Source organism: Mustela erminea, chromosome 15 (genome assembly GCF_009829155.1).
Source record: "Mustela erminea isolate mMusErm1 chromosome 15, mMusErm1.Pri, whole genome shotgun sequence".
NCBI lineage: Eukaryota > Metazoa > Chordata > Mammalia > Carnivora > Mustelidae > Mustela > Mustela erminea.
In genome coordinates, this window is record NC_045628.1 from 38,801,765 (window position 1) to 38,818,790 (window position 17,026).

The window sequence follows — 17,026 nt, forward strand, 5'->3', positions numbered from 1 at the left end:
GACAACTTTTCAGGAGAGATGAGTAAATTTCTATTCACTTTTTGCTGTATAGTAATGTTAATGAATATTAGAGTCAGTGTTGCTTTCATATAGGCTTGTTCTAAGGTGGTGACAATGGCAGTCTCAGAGTGTTTACTATAATAGTTAAATTCAGAAAGTTGTTTTTTGTTTGTTGGTTGGTTGTTGGTGGGTGTTTGTTTTTTCTTTTCCTTTTTTTTTTTGTCCATTGCAACCAATGAAATTAAAAATCTGCTAAGATAATGATCTAAACAAGCTGTTACCCTTTATTAATCTTTGAGCCTCTACAGATGTTCTAACAGAACCAATCAATAATCTTCCGTGTACTGACAAGTAGAGACAAAAATCTCTGCAGCAGATTATAATGATATTCAGTAATAAAGCAATACTAAGAAACTAGTAACACGTACTACCCTACCATTGTGAACTCAGCATCAAATGAAAATATTTACTTGGCCTAAACATTTTAAAAAGTAATCTTAAAATTCTGAAGGCCTCACAGTAAAATGCAGAGTGATGCTCTAGAGAAATGCAAACAGGCTGAAAGATAAGTAAGATGAGTAAGGTTTCTGTGGTTGCAGAGAATAAGAGCTTAGCCCTGGAAGGATGCCCATGTGGCTCAGTCGGTTAACCCTTTGGCTCAGGTCTTGATTCAGGATCCTGGATTTGAGTCCTGCATTGGGCTCCCTTCTTAGTGGGGAGTCTGCTTCTCCCTCTCCCTCTGCCTGCCACCTCTCCCTTCTCATGCTCTCTCTCTCAAATAAATAAACAAAACACAAGGTGAATTATTAATCCAAGTCTGTGTGCTTTAATTACCAGACAAATAATACAAGACTGGACATGTATAAATATAAGTTAAAAGCCTTTACTTTCATGCATGTGTTGTTTTTAAAACTTTTTACAGCATCTTCTTGTATTGTTATCTTGATTTTTCATCAAGATACTGCGTTTTAGTATGACTTCAAAAGACTTCTCAGGGGAAAAAAAAAAAAAACTTCACAGGATTTTATCTTATGAAGAATTAGAGTTACCCAACAATTTCATCTTAAGATAAATTTGTGCAAGATAGGCGTAGTTTTCTTTGGGTCGAATATCCACCTTAAACACAAAAGGAATTGATTCTACAGAGTATCACATTAGGACTAGAAAAAAACAATTCTTTATGAAACATATAAAAAATTTACTTTTGATAGAGTTAGATATACCTAATAAACTATGGAAAACTATTGTGAAAATTAAAAACACTCACAGTATACAGCTATTTGAACTTTTAGGAAGATGACACATTTTTTAATACATCTAGATATATCTGCCTGTGTTCTAGAAGTGAATATTTCCATTTATTTAACTCCAGTATCCTAAATTTTCAGTTTCTCTCTCTGCTTTATATAAACAAAATAATCCAATCCATCAGCTGTCTCTACTGTATTGACCAGTATAGACTTCATATGCCAAGATGATCAATTATCTATTGTTAAAATAATGCTGCATAAAATGCACCCAAATAGAGTGGCTTAATATAAAAATAGTTTATTATTTCTCATGGGAAATATGGGTGAGAAAAGTAGTTGTGATGAGTTGGGCAATTTTGGGGTGGAATTTAGCAGAGCTTATTCATGGCATTGAAGTAGACTGTTGACTGTGACTGGCTGCTACAAAGATCTCTGTTGGGACACTTGTCTCTTCTCCATATATTTAAATTCTTACATTCTAGTGATATTCTCATGGTTATGGCAGAGGTTTAAGAGTAAGCAAGCCCATTTATGCAATGGGCAGCAAGAGGGGATGTGCACACACTTTTCAAGCCTCTCCGTGTCTCAGGCTTGCTGATAATAACCAGTTGGCCAAACAATTAACAGGTAAGCCCAGAGTCAAAAAAGGAGGGCACTAAAAGTTACAGTATTAGGATATAGGAGATCTTTAACTGGCACAATTAATGCCACACAGTAAAAAAACATCCTGAAGACTACTGTGAGTTATGTGAATTTTAAGATTTACCTGTGTTCCAGCAAAATAAATAAACTCATATCACTTTCTTAATGAATGACAAAGGATGAATCATGATTATAGTAATTTTATGTTTTCTGATTATAAAATTATTGATTGTAAAAAATGGAAAGCATGAAAAACTTCTTATAAATTTACACTCGGGGCGCCTGGGTGGCTCAGTGAGTTAAAGCCTCTGCCTTAGGCTCAGGTCATGATCCCGGGGTCCTGAGATCAAGCTCTGCATCGGGCTCTCTGCTCGGCAGAGAGCCTGCTTCCTCCTCTCTCTGCCTGCTTCTCTGCCTATTTGTGATCTCTGTCTGTCAAATAAATAAATAAAATCTTGAAAATAAATAAATAAATCTACACTCACAATGATGAAAATCTTACAAATATTTTAATAATTTTTACCTATGTGTGTGATTACATCATAAAAAGAAAATTAAGAATGTACTATATATCCATATCATTTTTATACTGTGTATATATGTATATGTGTTTATATATATATAATGTTTATATATACACTGGTATATATAATATATAAATTTGTATATATTTGTATATATAACATACAAATTTATATATTATATATACCAATGTATATATAAACATTATATATATAAACACATATACATATATACACAGTATAAAAATGATATGGATATATAGTACATTCTTAATTTTCTTTATGTGTATATAACATACAAATATATACATTTATATATTTAATATATATGTATATTTAATATTTTGTTTATATATATTTGTTTATATTTTGTTTATACATTGTTTATATATACATTGTTGTGTATACATTGTTGTGTATACATTTGTATATGTATGTATATGTACATATGTATATGTATATGTATGTATATGTACAAATGTATATGTATACATTTGTATATGTATCAAATATATGTGAACATCCACATGTACATATATACATGCATAACATATGATAACCTTACACACCTACATATTCTCCTTATCACAAACATTTCTCCACTAACTAAAAATTATTGAAACCCTCCTTTAATTCATCAACCATTTATCAAAATACTTATTTACTATTGGGATCTTAAAGCCTTTTAATTTTAAACTATTATTAATAAAACTGAATTATACATTTTAATACATATTTTACAGTTCTAATTTTGTTCAAGATGATATCTTAGAAGTCAGATTAGTGGATCAAAAATATAAATGTTGATAAATTTATTAACATACGGTAATATATTGCCCATAAACATGTTCTTATGATTTACCTATCTAACAACAGTATATGAAAATACAGACTTCTCTCTACTCTCAACAATGCCAAGATCAAATAGGTTTTTCTTCTTTTTTACAAGCTTTACCAGTTGTATAGTTTTTGTCAAATGATTTAACCTTTGCTTCAATTTTCTCACATGAAAAATTGGTATGACTACTTCATAGAGAAGTTTGGTGAAGATTAAAACAGTGCGAATATTTTGCTCAAGCAAAATTTTTGTTGACCATATTTTTAGGCACAGAGCAAATACTCCAAACTATTTTATATTGTTTATCACTGGCATATCCCACCCCTTATCCCCTGCTTGTCATAATCCCCTCTCATTACTTTACACATATTAGTTATTCTCAATTAAATATTCTTAGAAACATCACTCTTAGAAACTTCTGACTTGCATTAATATGGACAATGTTTTCTGGGTCTGCTATTCTATTCTTACTCTGGGGTCTCCCTTTGTTTTCATTCTAATTCATTTCTTCTTTTCTTTCTTGCTTTGAATCCCATGTCTTCCTATTCTTGTTTTACTTCCTCATCTTAGTGAAGCACTTCATTCAATAGCTTTATTATAAAGGATGCACAGGATGAAAAATTAATTTGTCTGTCTGAAAATATCTCCAGTTGATCTCTATACTTATTTGACATTTTAGTTTGGTATAGAATTATGGATTGGAAATTATTTTCCCTTATGATTTTGAAAGCATTTTTCATTTTCCTTAATTTCTAATATTGCTCTTGATAAAACTAAAACCTGCTTGTTGATTCTTAGTTTACAACCTGTTTTTTTTTCTCTTTTTCTGTGCAAACTTTTAGATCTTTTCTTTATTCCCAGTACTCTGAAATTTTCATTGCTGTTCCTTGACTTAGCTGTTTTTTTTTTTAATCTCTTGTCCTCAGCTTTTTAATGAGTCCTTCAATCTGGAAACTCAAGTTTTTGAGTATGGGAAATTATCTTAAGTTTATTTGTTGATTTTCTTTCTACTATTTCCCTTATTCTCTGTTCTTAGAACCTTTGTTTTACAGATGTTGCATCTTCTGGAGGGATTCTCTATTTCTCTTATATTTCCTCCTGTTTTGTTTGTTTGTTTGTTTCTTATTTTGGGTTTTTTGTTGTTGTTTTGTTTTTGTTTTTGTTTTTGTCTCCTGTTTGGAAGATGTGTTTAGCTTGATCTTTCAATAATTTGCTTAGCTTTTAGTTTCTCCTATCACATTTTTAATTTCTGAGAGTTCTTTAATATTTTCTAATTATAACTTATTTAATAGCATTGCATTTTTACTTTATAGATACAAGATCTATAAAGTAAAACATCTGTCTTAGGATATTAATGGCAGATTGTTGTTGCTCTTTGAGGTTTTCATTTTCCTAAATAGTCTGTGTTTCACCAAGTTTCTTTTTCTCATTTATTTGCTGTCTTCTTCTTTGTATTCATTTCAACAGCTTTCTTCAGATATCTAGTCATCTTTAGCTATCTACTCATTTTTAAGGATGGGAACTAAAAAACTAATTGAAAGCTCTCTGTGTGTCTATGTATGTTCATCTGAATTTTAAGGATACATGTTGAGCTACATTATGAGGGAAGTCTTGGTGTTTGTTTCTTCAAGTCTTACTCCTGAACTGGTTAGATTCCACATGCAAGATTCTTCTAATATCTTACCGGGAAATATGACTGTCATTGATAGTCCCAAGTAGAGATAAAAAGCTGGAAGTCTCTGCATTTAAGTTATAATTATTTGTTTAGTACCCTTGGTTTGAGTATAATACTCTGTTCTTCAATTCTTCCTGATGCCTGAATATTTAGAAATACTGATTTTATTCATTCTTCACAGCAAACTTGCAGTTTTCTGGCAAGATCAGTTAGGGGTATCTTCACAACTGTGCAGATTTGGGGAGAACATCTCAGAGCCTATTTTTTAAAACCTTTTATTGTGGACAGTTTTCAACATAAACCAAAATGGACTGAGAAGTATAATGAACTCCCATCTTCCTAACACCCATTCAATACTTACCAGTATTTTTCCAATTTCAGATATTTTAAACATACTTATAGTCCATTCTTCTATATTCAGCCCTGACTTTTCCCCTATTCCTGAGGTCCTGATACACCCAATCCCTGAGATTTTTGGATCTTTTTTCCACCATAAACCAGTTTGGTTTTGTTTTATGTTTTGTTTTCCCACTTTAAAACTTACAGTACTTACCCCTAATAGTGAGTGTTTTGTAGTTACTTCCTTTGTTATCTTGCTTTGGATATTGCCAATGCTTTATTTCTTATAGCCTCCCAAAAAGACAATAAAAATAAGATTCCCCACCTTTAATTTGGTACGCTCAGCAACCTATCATCAGTGGATTGAGGGAATGTTGGTGCAATATGAACTGTTGGTGGCTGTATGAAATTCTAAAGGTAAACTGTTTACCTTTCATCTACCAACTACAAATAAACTGGAAAACAAATTTTCTCTTTAAAAATTGGAGATAGCAAAAAAAAAAAAAAAATTGGAGATAGCACATTCTACATCTGGGAATTTGCTATAGCCTTTATACCAAATAAATAGATGTCTGAATTTTAATGGAGTCCCTGAGACCAAGAAGTTTTAAATACAGTCAAGACAATGATGAATTAAGCTCTTCCCTGGATCTTTTAATTTTCTTTAGTCCCTATGAAATTGCAGATATTACTTGCCAACCTCAGAATGACTAGAAGTTTTGTTATCAAGGCTCTCTTCATATTTGTCCAGTTTGGATTTGTGGACTCTAGTGCTTCCTACCTGTCTTTAGTAGCTACTACTAACTGGTCTGTTACAGGATCTTAATGGAAACCTATCCCCTAATTTTTAAAAAGGGTGTAGTTATCTTAAGTCAGAGAGAGGACAAATACCCTATTATTTCACTTAAATGTGGAATCTAAAAAAACAAAACAAACAACAAAGAAATAGACTCATAAATTTAGAGAACAAACTAGTGGGAAGGAATTGGAGGAATAGGCAAAGTAAATGAAGGGGATTAAAAGGTACAAATTTTCCTTATAAAATAAATAAGTTATGGGGATGGAAAGTGCAGCATAGGGAATATAGGCAATAATACTGTAATAATTTGAGTGACTGATGGTAACTATACTCATCAAGGTGAGCCTTCCTAATGTACATAATTGTTAAACCACTGTGTTGCATATCTAAAACTTGTATATGATAACTATACTTCAATTTGAACAATTTTTTAAAAAGTCATAGAGTTCCAACCTGTCTCACTTTGAGATTAGTCTCTCTGAAGTAAAATCATATAATGTGGGATAAACCCCTAAAGGTTCCATTTTGTTAAGAAAATTATGCCTCTGGTTAAGAGGTAAAACTAACTCCTAAAACCTTAGCCATTTTCATAAATGTGCCTAAGCACTCATTAAAAACCAGGATAATCTCCTAACAACCAACCTCTGAGGTGGATGAACCAATAAAATACCATCTCATAATAGTAATGAATTGCCAATAGCAAATAACATTGGATTCTTCCTATAATGGGCAGAATATCACATGATACTCTCAGTTATAGACAGATTGACCTATCTCTACATTTATACAGACTTATAGGTCAAAACAAATAAGTTAACTATATAATAAGGCTAATGGTTCAACAGGCACAGAATTACTAAAATGCCCATATAAGTTTTCTTTCTATGAAAACAGATACAACAACAGGCTCATATGTTAAATCTTTATGTTGCACAAGTGTTTGTTTGTATGTGCACAATTTTAAAGAAAAACATTTGGACTGAGAAATCCAAATCAGATATTGTGACCATTATCTTTATAGCCCACTGGATCAATGATAAATTTTGTCATAGTAATGAAACCACAATAGTGGAGCAGAATGCGCAAAGGAAAATTATTTTTCAATGTATGAGTCATACTGCCACATAGACTACAATGCCAACCATAACAGCTTCTCTAACAATAACCTCCACAAGAACGTGAATTTCAGCTGTTTTAAATTATTTTTGTGTTATATATAATCTTACCCTCTTTGTAGATAAGCTCTCAGGTAGCTGAGAGTCAGTGGAGATAATGTGTGCTCTCTCTCTCTGTATCTCCCTCTTTCTTTTTCTCTCCCCTTCATCATTCCCACCCCACCTTTGCATTGGCCTCAGAGATAGACAATTTACATAACCTCAGTGAAAATTGGGTAGGTCATATTGCTCAGATCAAGAATACCTGAACTGACATGAATTTGAAGACTGACTTTTTTTCTGGAAGTTCTATAGGTCCTTCATTTGCTCCCAGTTGTTGTTTATGATTAAAAAATTGTGACTCTGGATCCTGTAAGCCTTTTTGTTCCAGAAAAAGAATAAAGGAATTTAGCTAATCCCCCAGCAGGATCTCCTTAATCAGGGTAGATAACAGGCTTTGATTGGTTTATTATGAACATGACTGACCATTGTAGAAGGAAGAATGTAAGGAATTCATTGTAGGAAATGAGTGAGTAAAAAGCTCCCTCTTTCCCTATTACAGATGTGGATAAACTGCCCTATTACAGATGTGGATAAACTGCCATAAATGATCTTCCATGGCTGTTTCATAACTGACTTCTTAAAGTTTATAGATCTATTACTTCTCCTCTGGCCGAACATTAGGGATCTTATTGATACTCAACTCTCAGACAAATTACAGAAACTTCTCTGAAACAGAAACCATTTTACAACCCAACCCAACCTGATGATCAATTAAAACAGATAGAGATACTTATACATAGAGAACACTCAAAGGTTGCAGGGTGAACTGATGAGAGATATGCTTGGGGATATATAGCTTCTTCCTTTGGTGATGGAGCAGGTCTGAACTTGCTCAACAGAAGAACAGATTAGAAGCAATCAGCAGGTTGCTAGACTCCCTCTTTCTAAGAAAGTCACATCACTAACCAGAATGCTCCCATTGCTACATAATCTGATAATATATTCTGCCTCCTAGTGCATTAAGTATGTGAAGCATCATTTTGAATATAGCTCTTCATTGAAATATAAGTCATGCTGTTTACAGACTATTCATGGCCATCCTGGATTATAAGACATTGGAAGTTCAAGGCATAGTGTGTACTTTACTACTTGTGTTTTTGAGTTCTCTATTCCTGCTTGATATTGTCTCTTTGTTTTAATGATATATGTCCTAAACCCTTGCATAACATCCACTCAGTTAAGCATTGCTTCATGTGTGAGTGCTAACAATTTCGGAGACAAAATACTACTGGGCCCTAAGATCTAAATATGCCCTTTTTAATCTTCCTTGACAAAATTATAATAAGAAAGTGTTTTAATTTGCAAAGAATGTCCACCTTTAACTAGGGGAAAAAAGTATAAAGCTATTGATAGTCAATAAATCAATACTGGAGACTCAGTAGGACTTCTTTTTTTTTTTTTTTTTGGTCCATATGGGCCACTATGAGGGTTTTCTTTTATAGAAAGATTTCTGTACCATTATTCATCCTGAATAAGAAATAGTGTAAGGCTTTTTATGTTGGGGTAAGGGCTACATCACATTTTCTCTAAAGAATGGAGGCTCTACAGTTTGAGGCTCAAAGACTGAGATATTATCTCTATGAATAAAAGGTAAGTAAATTATGCCTCACTGTACTAATGTTAATGCAAGAGTGACTAGCAATACTATACATTCCCTGCCCCCCAACTGGTAGGAAATTTAGTAGCATCATCACAACACTTGTCAGCAGTCAGCAGAACTAGTGAGCAACACAGAAAAATATAAAGGATCCCTTATGTGTACTAGTGGTCATCATCTGGACAAGTTGCCCATAGCACAAACTGTTGTGAACATCCTACAGATACAAAATGGAACCTCCACCCAAAACTTGGTTCTGATGATAATGATGAGAACATATATACCCTAAGAGTTTGTAAAAAGGTTAAGGCTTTGTAGGGAAAGCAGAGTGGCTCCCAAATAGATAAAAAAATAATAAGGAAACTGGCTTGAGGTTTTATGGTTGCTGGGATTATGGCAGGAGTGAGAATATCCCAAAGGCAGGAACCTTTATGATTCGAAATTCTACTCTTGCTAAAAGGAGTATCCAATTTTCTTATCAGTTTTCCCAGATGTGGGGCAGAAAGGGAAAAAGGAAGAGTAAGACCTAAAAGCCATCAGTATCAAACATTAATAAATGGAATCATATTCTTTTTTAATCCGCATATTCAATAATCCACTCATTTTCCTCCATGTGGAATCTATTTTATTTTTTTTTTACTGATAATTGTTACTGTCTATTTAGTTTTGCCTCTTCTAGTACATCATATTGTTGGAATCTTACAGTATATGACCTTTTCAAATGGACTTCTTTCATTGAATTTAACATGAATTTTGACATGAGTTTAAGGTTCCTTCATGTTTTTCCTGGTTTGGAAACTCATTTTCCATTGCTGTGTAACACTCTTGTATGACTGTGCCAGTTTATCCATTAACTTATTGAAACACATCTTGGTTTCTTACAACATTTGGTAATTATGAATGAAGCTTGTATAAACACTTGTGTGCAGGTTTTTGTGTGGACATAAGCATTTAATTCAGTTAGGAAATATCTAAGAACAAAAATTCTGGATCATATAATGAGATTATGTCTACATTTCTGAGAAACTACAGAACTGTCTTCCATAACAGGTGTACCATTTTGCATTTACACCAGCAGTGTTTGAAAATAAAATAACCAGTTTATAATCTTTCATTTTAATTTACTTAAATTATTCACATTTCTCTCTTTGCCATGCAGACAATTTGAATCATCCTCCTCAATATTATTTGAATATATGTATTTGAATATATACCCTAATAGTATGCAAATAATCTTCAACATCTAAACTACAGGTATATAAACAATCTGCATCAGGAGAAGTCTAACATTCATCAAGGACCATTACCAACACTACATGGTACAGAGGCTTCACAAATTTATCATCACAATAAACCTTATGAAATAGATATAATAATGAATAGAAACTTACAGAGATTTAGTGAGTTGTTTAAAGCCATATCACTAAATGACATTCAAACTCAAGAATACACAGCTTCTAAGCTGATGCTCTTTTCACCTCATCCTAGTCTTTCTAGGCTAATGATGAGTCACTCTATCATGGATTTGAAAAATGTTGAAATGCAGGAGAAGTAAATTAGATGGGAACTAATAACTAACTGCATACAAAAGTAGAATTTATGTATGTCTCAACCGCATATGTTAACTTTACAACCATAATTGGAGCAAGTTTCTTTTCCTGGGTTTTATCTGGGTTTCCTGTGAAGATTCTCCTTCATTCTATTCTACCCCATTTGAACAATAATAGAAGATCATCTCTTTATGATACGCATATTTTATTAACAGCTATTCAGCTTTTACTTTGGACAACAAAGTTTTTTGTAAATCTGGTAAAAATTTCTAATATTTTCCCCCAGAGGGAATAATGTCATTAATCAGTATTTCAGAGCCTTTTCCTGGAAATAGAAATTAATGTCCATGGACTTATGTGGTATTATAGTAGTAGTCAGCAGAGTATATCATTTGTCTTCTATCTCATCTTATAGATTGGAGCCAACAAAAAGCAATCAGTAGATTTCATATATAAATTGATACATCTGTTGAAAAGAAAATCTGTCAGAACTTTTTCCATGTTCCTGAGTGGCCACCAATACTGGACATATTTGCTGCTGTCTTTCACAGTCCCCACCTCTTCAGGTTGCTACTGGAAGTGTCTACTTTCATTTTTTATCTCTTCTTTGGGTATTTATAGTATATTAGAAGAGTTTGATGTATTTATATCTCTACCAAAAGTTTGAAAACATGTGATATATCCCAAGGTTATACATAAAGAATTGGAGGGCCCCTGGGTGGCTCAGTGGGTTAGGCCGCTGCCTTCGGCTCAGGTCGTGATCTCAGGGTCCTGGTTTCGAGTCCCACATTGGGCTCTCTGCTCAGCAGGGAGCCTGCTTCCTCCTCTCTCTCTCTCTGCCTGCCTCTCTGCCTGTCTCTCTGCCTACTTGTAATCTCTCTCTGTCAAATAAATAAAATAAAATAAAATTAAAAAAAAAAGAATTGGAGAGAGCATATTTCTTTGCAGAAATAAAAAAAAATCACCTATGTTTAAAACACATTGAAATAAAGACATTTGGATTTATAATCCCTGTTTTACATGATTCCATTTTGTTCACTTTTTTATTTTATATCATGCATAATACTATAATATTCTATACTGTGCCATGTTATACTAAATTAACATACATTTGCATAAATTTTCAAATATATTGATATTATCGAAAGTTGGTGTTTATATCTTGTTTCATATTAAAGCATTTAAAAACAAATAATGAACTATGTGCTCTAAAATGACTTATAATGCATTATTTACATATGGATAATCTTATGGATGTTTCTTGATCATTGGAGAATTTGCAGGCTCATGGATTATTTTTCATAGTTCAGGTTCTCATAGCAACATGTTTTTTCAAACATTTTACATGTAAAACACAGATTATATACTCAGAGACATTCTACACACAGCTATGTCAATTTGTATTGGTGTTAATTAACTTATGATGGCATTAAGGTTAAGAAGTTTAGCCAAAATATTTGTGCTTTAAAATGCCTGCAGTGAAAAATAAAAAAAAAAAATAAAAAATAAAAAAAAAATAAAATAAAATAAAATGCCTGTAGGAAATAATCAAGAATCAGAATCATTTTGCTTTAAAAATGCTTTTTACACTTAATGCTTCAGTGCTTTTTTAAAAAATATTGTATTTATTTATTTGACAGAGAAAGAGATCACAAGTAGTTAGAGAGGCAGGCAGAGAAAGCAGGCTTCCCGCCCAGCAGAGAGCCCGACACGGCACCCCATCCGAGGACTCTGAGCTCATGACCTGAGTCAAAGGCAGAGGCTTAACCTACTGAGCCACCCAGGCAACCCAATGTTGCAGTGCTTTTTGATCATTGTCTACTAATATTCAAAATAGATATCAATAAAAGTAAATTTTCTCAATCATGTTCTTTTTTTTTAATTTTTTTTAAAGATTTTATTTATTTATTTGACAGGCAGAGATTATAAGTAGGCTGAGAGGCAGGCAGAGAGAAAGGAGGAAGCAGGCTCCCTGCTGAGCAGAGAGCCCGATGCGGGGCTCGATCCCAGGACCCTGGGATCATGACCTGAGCCGAAGGCAGAGGCTTTAACCCACTGAGCCACCCAGGCGCCCCTCAATCATGTTCTTAATGTTTATATCTAAACATGCTGATTTAGTTCAGGAGGATCCACATTTCATTTTCATTAACTTATTTTATGTAATGTTTATCCAGAGTTTATGGCTTCAGAAGTAAATAAAATCTTGTACACTGATAGGATACATGTTTTCACATGGCCATATCTCTTAGCTTTAAATTTAGAGAGATTTTTGATTATTGAATCATTGTCAAGATCTAAAGATGTTTATGCCAACATCATTAGTTTTCAAACTCTTTTGATCTTTAATCACAAAACTTCTTAAAGAATGACCTTAACATATGTTTACGTATGTGCTTATTTTTAAAATGCTTTATTTTATTCTTGGAATGTTGTGTTAAAATATTTTTACATTATGGAAGATAACCAAAAATATAAATCAAAATGGATGAGATAAAAGTAACATATCCTTTAAAATATTGTTCTATTATTAAAAAAAAGAAGTCTGTTTTCCTATGTAAAAATCTTGTTGAATTTAAATCTTTGGCTTCACATTTGACTTATTCTACTCTATGTAGCAACACATGTGTGTAGTCCAATTTACTTGCAAATCTTGTGGAGTTTATTAAAAGGCAGCATGATTAAATATGCTTCATTATATTTTAAAGTTTTGGCATAAAACTTTGTACTTTGGAGGTTTATTTTGATAATTGATAATTTAATGCTGCCATAACTGAAAAGCAGATTTCATAGGTAAATGGATCAAAATCAAAATATATTATTAACTGTGTTTCCTAAATTTTGATGATTAGGTTCCAAATCAGTCTAACGATTATGCAAATATTTTTGTTAAAATTTTGCTTGTAAAGTTTCATTCTCCCTCATGTTATTCAATTGTTCTTATAAAGTAATGGAAAATACAATGTTTTTTTTTGCTTTTTATATTTAGAGCACATCTTTCTTTGGAAGACTTTTAAATACATTAAAAATTCTTGGTTTACAGATTTTTAAGTATGTTACTATGAGAGGGCTTTTATAAATGACAGAAATCTTATTGTAAATAATAAAGTAACACCAAGGAAACTATTCTAAGTAATTATTTAAAAGTTCTTTCTCTCTCTTTTCATAGAATGTGTTTTTACTGAAGAAAACAAAACTAGTATTTTCACATTCGTATTTAAAAATCCCATCTGAATTTAGGGCACCTGGGTGGTTCAGTCAGTTAATCTTCAAACTTTTGGTTTCTGCTCGGGTCATTATCTCATGGGTGGAGGAATCAGGCCCTGAGTTGAGCTCCAAGCTGAGCGGGAAATCTGCTTAAAGATTCTCTCCCTCGATCCCTCCCCCAACTCACGCTCACACTTTCTCTCAAATAAATAAATAAATGTTTTAAAAAAATATAAATCTTAAAGAGAATGACAAAACACTTTAAAATTTATGTTAAGTAGTGTACCACAAATTGTCATTAGTTTTATACTGTAACTTTGCTGATGAGTCATTAAACAATTGTTGAGAATGTTCAACTTTGCTATGTTCTTATTTTCTTGTGCTTATATTCAAACCTTATTTCTTTGCAAAGTTTTCTATGTCCTGTACTGATTTTGTGCATGTTAGATTGGTAACATGTTAAATCTGTAAATTGTCATAAGCAGAAACAGGCAAGCTGTACTATATGAAAAGCAAATGAATAAATGAAGCCACCATTGTCAATGTCCCTACAATGTGAAAAATCCCACCCTCCTCTGCTTATCATAAATGATACATCACTTTCTTATGAGATATGAGATGGCACTAATACCAATTCATGAATTAAATACTAGTAAAGTTTAATATCCTTATCTTACCGAGTGTGTGTGTGAGAGAGATTTTTTTTCTGTATCACAATGACTAGTCATGCTCCACATTTTGGGTATCTTCATCTAATCAATGATGTGCTGGCATAGACTACTAAATAAATTCATCATTTAAAAATCCCAAGGGTGCCTGGGTGGCTCAATCTGTTAATCATCTGTTTTCAGCTCTGGATCCGAGATTGAGTCCCACATCAGGCTCTCTGCTCCTCTCTCTTTCTTTCATGAATAAATAAATAAAATCTTAAAAAGTAATAATAGTAATAATAATCCCAAGCTTACAACGTATTTCCAAGCCATTATTAAAATTGTAAATAAAATTCTCAGAAATAATGAGTTTACCTTATTTTTATCTTATCGCTCATTAGACTTACTAATATACATTAATATACATTCCACGATGTAAGTCCTAGTCAATATTGATTGATAATTCAATCTAACAGATTAGTAAGACATACTCCCAAATCAAAGATTTTGAGTTGCTTACGTATAGAGCTCACACAATGCAAATTGAGAGAACCATTGTTATACATATATTATTTTTAGTAATTTATAATCTTATGCAGTAATTTGCCTTTCCCAGGAGTCATTCCTTCAGCAGCTGACCTAGAAGACTTTTAAAAAGATCAAAATGGATTTTCTGAAAAGAAAAGAAAAGAAAAGAAACATTTTTAAATAAATACTCTTAAAATTTTTGGTCTGGAGGCCTACTGCATCAGATTGACCTTGATCTATCAAATCAAAATGTGGTATTAAAACAATGATCAGCATTTTTAACAATCTCCTCTAGGACATTTTTAATCAGACTGAAGTTTAACAAACAATGCTTCGAGTAGTCTCAGTATCATTTCAAATCAGAGCTCAGTATATTACCCACTTTGTATGTCACAAAGCTAAACCCAAGCACTCTAACTCCAGACTCTATGCTCTTAAATCTCTATTATTATGTCTCTTGATTGACTCACCCTAGCATTCTTGCATCGCAATGATTTTTAAATGGTTTCTCTTAAATTACATCAGAGATTTCTGCTATGTCAAATTTCCTCTCCTGGACCATTCTTCTTAAATCAACCAACCCTAGCAAATTGCTGCATATACACTGAATTAAGAATATTTTTAAGTGATCCAAAAATGAACCAATGTGGAAAAATTAAACCCCATCTAAAGGTTCATTTTATTTTCCTTGATGAAATGTTGTCATAATAATATCATCTTAGGTACCAGAGTTTTGTTCTATAGACAATGTATTTTTGTAGTTTGCACTGTATATTGAACAAGTCATTCCTAATGGTGTAGCCTCTGTTCTAGGAGACTTTTGAGCTTTTCCTTAGTTTCTGACTAAATGCAAAGTGTGCTTCCAGAGATATTTTGAAGTTCCCCTTGCAAGTATTCTCTCCCTGAAGAGTGAAAAGTATAATGGAGAGCTGATCCAGGTGTAGAGCAGTCAAAGCAATAACCATAGTGCTCTTCCCCAAGCTTTCATTCCAAACATAAAATCTAATGCCTATATTAACTTAGAGATCATTTTTACTCTTAGTTGTTCCACTTGTCAACTATCAACAATATGATCCTTTCTGGCCTCATATCACTGATATCCCCTGCTTATCCAAGTTCTTTTTTCACCTAAAATTTAACCTTTCTCTTAAATTATGCTGTTACATTATGCCATGTTGTATTATGTTTGTTGTATTATATTGTATCAGTTTTTTATATTATCCCTTGGTGCCTCCCAAATTACCAAAAGCAATAACAGATTTAGACAAATTAAATAGTGCTAATATTCATGGAAGAGGGTCTAAAAAAGTTACCGACAAATCAGGTGATTAATGTATAATGAATAAATAAGTAAATGGAAAAACTGTGCTCTAATGTTCCTTCACATCTTCTCAGACAGAAGATACATATCTTAATCATAATAATTTGAAAGAAATATTTCTAATTATCTACCTTAAATTATTAGACAAGAAAATAAGATAATTTGACAAAAATTTGATAGAAGTGGGGTGCCTGTGTAGTGCAGTTGGTTAAGCCTCTGACTCTTGGCTTCAGCTCAGGTCATGATCTCAAGTTCAAGAAATGGAGCCCCAGGTCATATTCTGCACTCTGCATGGAGTCTGCTTAAGACTCTCTCTCCCCCTCCCTCTGCCCCTTCACACCCCCATCTCTCTCTCTCAATTGAATAAGTCTTTTAAAAAAGTTTGATGGAAGAATAGAGGATGTGCATAATGTCTTTTGAAAGAATATTTTGGGGATTTATGCTAGTGTATAATTTGGTGTATGGAGAGATTACATTTTTCTTATAATAGTATTTTTCACACTGAAAGTACATTGGACCAAGTGGTTTTCATAACTAATTTCAATAAATGTCATTTTATATTTAATTTCCTTTAAGAATATAAACTAAAGAATTTCCTGCTTAAATCATACTGAATACTAAAAGTATGTAACCAATATGGGTAACTAAGACCAGACAATCAACTTTAGGCCATATGTATAAATGATAACTGGAGAAAGAGCTCCTAATATATGAGTAACAATACGCTTTGTCTCCACATGTAAATATTTTGACCTAATTGTATAATATCATCTATCTGTCTCTCTATCATCTATCAAAAATACTTAACTAGATATGAATGAATGCCTACTGTATGCATCTAATTTAAGGGAAAAAAGTTTCCTCATTGATTACATGCACATTTATAAAACATTTT